Raw genomic sequence first — 6,000 nt, 5'->3', positions numbered from 1 at the left:
CTAAAAGATCTGCATATGCAATAGAGAAATTAAAATGGAATACTAAGAAAACATTTTATTAAAACAAAAAAAGGGCAGACAAAAAGAAACAAACTAATTGAAAGCAAATGGCAAAATGGCAGACCTAAATCTATCTGTAACAAGTTATATTAAATGTAAATAAACTAAACACTACAATTAAAAGTCTGAGATTGTCAGACTGGATTTAAAAAGCAAGAACCACACCTGCAATCCCAGCACTTTGGGAAGCCAAGCCAGGAGGATAGCTTGGGCCCAGGAGTTCGAGACTAGCCTGGGCAACACAGGGGGACACCCCATCTCCACAACAAAATTAGCCAGGTGTGGTGGAACGCACCTGTACTACTACTCCAGAGGCAAAGGCAGGAGGATCACTTGGAGGCTTAGGCCACAGTGAGCTGTGACTGTACCACTGCACTTCAGCAACAAAATGAGATCCTGTCTCAAAAAAAAAAGAACTCAGTATGTGTTCTCTATAGAAGTACTTTAAATACAAAGATAAATTGAAAGTAAAACAAGAGAAAAAGATATACCACACATACAATATGCTAAGAAAGCAGAGATAACTATATTAATACCAGGCAAAATAAACTTCAAGGCAAAGATATTGCTATAGACTTCATAATAAAAGGGTCAATGCCTTAAAATATATATAACACTTATAAATAAATGTGTGTCTAATAATAGACTTTATTACAACACACGAAGTAAACATTTATAGAACAAAAGAAACAGACAATTCCACAGTTATAGTTGGGGATCTTAATAGTATTTGATAAGACCAAAAAAGTAGTAAGAATATAGAAAATTTAGACAATAATATCAACCAGCTTAATCTAATGGACGTTTAAAGATGACTATACCTTGGGCCCAGATGTGGTGGCTCACCCATGTAATCCCAACACTTTGGGAGGCCAAGGTGGAAGAATTACTTGAAGCTAGGAATTCAAGACCAGCCTGGACAATAAAGTGAGACCCTGATTCTATGAAAAAGTTTAAAAATAAAAAAATTAGTTGGATATGGTGGTGGTGGTGGTGGTGGTAGTGGTGGTGTACGCCTATGATCCCAGCTACTCAAGAGGCTGAGGTGGGAGGCTCACTTGAGCCCAGAGGTTTGAGGTTACGGTGAGCTATGATCACACTACTGCACTCCAGCCTGGGTGACAGAGTGAGACCCTGTCTCTAAAAAACAAAACAAAACACAAAATGCAGAAAAAGAGCAGAAGACTTAAGTGGAAACAAAGAAGAAGGGCAACAAATAGAAAACAGTAATAATTACAGTAGCTATTAATCCAACCACATTGATAGTCATTTTAAATGTCAGTGGTCTAAATACACTATTTAAAATATAGATTATCAGAGTGGATCAAAAAACAAGACCTAACTATATGTTGTCTACATAAACCTACTTTAAATATAAAGACATGATGGAGAAAGATATACCATGCTACCACAATCAAAAGGGAGAGTATAGTCACCCAATATTTGACAAGGATGTCAAAAATACACAGTGGAAAAGAATAGCCTCTTCAATAACTAGTGCTGGGAAAACTGGATACCCATATGCAAAAGAATGAAATCGGACCCTTACCTTATAACACTCATAAAAATTAACTCAAAATGGATAAACAGTTAAATGTGAGACCTGAAAGTCTAAAGCTCCTTTAAAAAAATATTGGAAAATCTCCTCGATATTGGTCTTGGCAATCAGTTTTTGGATATAACACCAAAAGCACAGGCAACAAAAGCAAAAATAAATAAGCAGGGACTAAAATCTTGGGCACAGCAAAGGAAGCAATCAACAAAATGAAAAGGCAACCTATGGAAATGGGAGAAAATCTTTGCAAACCGTATATCTGATAAGGGATTAATATCCAAAATATGTGAAGAACTCATACGACTCAATAACAAAAACACAAATAATCTGATTTTAAAGTGGGCAAGGGATCTAAAAAGACATTTCTTCTTTTCCTGGGCAACAGGCACAGGAAAAGATGCTCAACATCACTAATCACCAAATCAAAACCACAGGGAGATATCACCTAATACTAGTTAGGTTGGCTATTATCAAAAAGAGAAAAGATAACAAATGTTGGTAAGGATGTGAAGAAAAGGGAACCCGTGTACACTGCCAGTGGCAATGTAAATTGGTACAGTGATTATGGAAAACAGTGTGGAGGGGTCCTCAAAAAATTAAAAATAGGCCAGGCACGGTGGCTCACGCCTGTAATCCCAGCACTTTGGGAGGCCGAGGTGGGCGGATCACGAGGTCAGGAGATCGAGACCATCCTAGCTAACGCGGTGAAACCCCATCTCTACTAAAAATACAAAAAATTATCTGGGCGTTGTGGCAGGCGCCTGTAGTCCCAGCTACTCAGGAGGCTGAGGCAGGAGAATGGCATGAACCCGGGAGGCAGAGGTTGCAGTGAGCCAAGATTGCGCCACTACACTCCAGCCTGGGCAACAGTGAGACTCCATCTCAGAAATTAAATAAATAAATAAAAACTAGAACTACATGTGATTCAGCAACCCCTTTTCTGGATATATAATCTAAAGGAAAAGAAATCAGTAGCTTGGGCCAGGCGTGGTGGCTCACACTTGTAATCCCAGCACTTTGAGAGGCTGAGCGGGTGGGGGTAGATCACAAGGTCAGGAGTTTGAGACCAGCCTGGCCAACACAGCGAAACTCTAACTCTACTAAAAACACAAAAATTAGTTGGATGTGGTGGCAGGAACCTGTAATCCCAGCTACTCAGGAGGCTGAGGCAGAATTGCTGGAACCCGGGAGGCAGAGGTCGCAGTGAGCCAAGATTGCACCACGGCACTCCAGCCTGGATGACAGAGCTAGATTCTGTCTCAAAAAAAGAAGGAAGGAAGGAAGGGGAGAAAGAAAGAAAAAAAGAAGAAACCAGTAGCTCGAGAGGGTATCTGCACTCCCATGTTCATTGCAACGTTATTCACAATACCCAAGGCATGGAAACTACCTAAGTGTTCATGGACAAATGAATGGATAAAGAAATTGTGGTGCATAAATACAGTGGAATATTATTCAGCCATAAAAAAGAAGAACATCCTGCCATTTGTGCCAACATGGATAAATCTGGAGGACATTATGCTAAGAAATAAGCCAGACACAGAAAGACAAATAAATACTTCATGATCTCACTTATATGTGGAATCTTTGAAAGTTGAACAGATTAGGGAAGAGGAAACAAAATTGTCTTTGTTTGCAGGTGATATGATTATCTGTGAAGAAAATGTGAAAGAACTGACAAAAAAACCCTCTTGCAACTAATAAACAATTGTAGCAAGGTTGCAGGATACAAGGTTAATATTCAAAAGTTAATTGCTTTCTAATATACTAGCAATGAACAAGATGGAATAAACAAGTGGAATTTGAAATTAATAACACAATATCATTACTTTAGCACCCAAAAATAAAATACTTAGGTATAACTCTAACAAAAATGTATAAGACCTTCAAGAGGAAGACTACAATACTCAGATGAAAGAAACCAATAAAGAACTAAATAAAAAGAGAGATATCCTATATTTAAGGTTAGGAAGACTCAATATTGCCAAGATGTCAGTTCTTCCCAAGTACTGAGAAGATTCAACTATTAATCTATAGATTCAATGCAATTTCAATCAAAATGTCAACAGTTATTTTGTAGATATCAACAAACTAATTATAAAGTTTATAAGAATACAACAGATGCACAACAGGCAACACAATATTGAAGAAGATAAAGTCGGAGGACCAACACTACCCATATTCAAGACTTACTATAATATTACAGTAATCAACACAATGTGGGCTGGGTGCAATGGCTCACGCCAGTAATCCCAACACTCTGTGAGGCCGAGGCTGGAGGATTGCCTTAGCCTAGGAGTTCAAGACAAGCCTGGGCAACAAAGCAAGAACTGTCTCTACAAAAAAATTAGCTGGGTGCAGTGGCCTGCGCTTGTAGTCCCAGCTATTCAGGAGGTTGAAGTAAGAGGATCCTTTGAGCTCAGGAGTTTGAGGTTACAGTGAGCTCTGGTTCCACCACTGCACTCCAACCTGGGTGGCAGAGAGACTCTGTCTCAAAAAAAAAAAAAAAAAAAAAAAAAAGGCTCAACATGGTGGCTCATGCCCATAATCCCAGCACTTTGGGACGCAGAGGTGGTGGATAGCTGAGCCCAAGAGTTCAAGACCAGCTTGGGCAACATGGTTTAGTAAACCCCATCTTTACTAAAAATGCAAAAGTTAACCGGGCGTGGTGGCATGTATGCCTGTAATCCCAGCTACTTGAGAGGCTGACATGGGAGAATTGCTTGAACCCAGGAGGTGGAGGTTGCAGTGAGCCAAGATCATGCCCCTGCACTCCAGCCTGGGTGATACAGTGAGGCTCCATCTAAAAAAAAAAAAGACATTGGAGGTATTGATTAAAAAATAGATGAATAGATCAATGGAACAGAATAGAGAACCTAAAAATAGATCCACAGAAATATAGTCAACTGATCTTTGACAAAGGAGCAAAGGCAACACAATGGAGAAAACATAGTCTTTTCAACGAATGGTGCTAGCACAACTAGACATATATTTTAAAAAAAAAAGTAATCTAGACACAGACTGTATACGCTTTACAAAATCAATTCAAAATGGTTCATAATTCTAAAGTAAAATGCAAAACTATAAAATTCCTGGAAGATAGCGTGGGAGAAAATCTAAATGATATTGAGTTTGGCAGTGATGTCTTAGATACAATACCAAAGGCATGGTCCACGAAAGAAAGAATTGGTAGGCTAAACTTCATTAAAATTAAAATTTCTGCCAGGTGCACTGGCTCACGCCTGTAATCCCAACACTTTGGGAGGCTGAGGCAGGTGGATCACTGAAGTCAGGAGTTTGAGACCAGCCTGGCCAAAATGGTGAAACCCTGTCTCTACTAAAAATACAAAAATTGGGAGGCCGAGGTGGGCGGATCACAAGGTCAGGAGATCGAGACCATGGTGAAACCCCGTCTCTACTAAAAAATAGAAAAAAATTAGCCGGGCGCAGTGGCGGGCGCCTGTAGTCCCAGCTACTGGGGAGGCTGAGGTAGGAGAATGGCGTGAACCCGGGAGGCGGAGCTTGCAGTGAGCCGAGATTGCGCCACTGCACTCCAGCCTGGGCGACAGAGCGAGACTCCGTCTCAAAGAATAAAAAATAAAAAATAAAAAATAAAAAAAAATAAAAATACAAAAATTAGGTAAGCACCTGTAATCGCAGCTATTCTGGAGGCGGAAGCAGGAGAATCACTTGAACCTGGGAGGCAGAGGTTTCAGTGAGCCGAGACCACGCCATTGCATTCCAGCCTGGGCAACAGAGTGAGACTCTGTCTCAAAAAAAAAAAAAAAAAATTAAAGTTAAAATTTCTGCTCTGTTAAAGACACTGTCTACAGAATAAAAATACAAGTCACAGATTTGGAGAAAATGTTTACAAAGGACATATCTGATAAAGAATTGTTGTCCAAAATATAGGAAGAACTCTTAAAACTGAACAAAAAGAAAACTCAATTTAAAAATTAGCAGAAGACTTTAACAGACATCTCAGCAAAAAGAACATAGATGACAAATAAGCATATAAAAAGATGCTCCACCTCATATGTCATCAGGGAAACACAAATTGAAACAATAATGTGATACAACTACACATCTAGTAGATTGGCTAAAATCCAGAACACTGACAATACCAAATGCTGGAGAGGATTTGGAGCAACAGGAACAACAGAAACACACATCCTTTGCTAGTACGAATTCAAAATTGTAGAGTCATTGTGGAAGACAGCTCGGCATTTTCTTAGGAAACTGAGTATACTCTTAAACAATCCAGCAATCACATTCCTTAGTTTTATTCAAAAGAATTGAACACTTATGTCCACACAGAAACATGCACACGTATGTTTATATCAGCTTTATTCGAAATCAAATTGCCACACTCAGAAGCAACCAAGATA

Source organism: Chlorocebus sabaeus, chromosome 4 (genome assembly GCF_047675955.1).
Source record: "Chlorocebus sabaeus isolate Y175 chromosome 4, mChlSab1.0.hap1, whole genome shotgun sequence".
Lineage (NCBI taxonomy): Eukaryota > Metazoa > Chordata > Mammalia > Primates > Cercopithecidae > Chlorocebus > Chlorocebus sabaeus.
The sequence above is the reverse complement of the archived record's forward strand: the minus strand, read 5'-3'. Positions refer to the sequence as shown.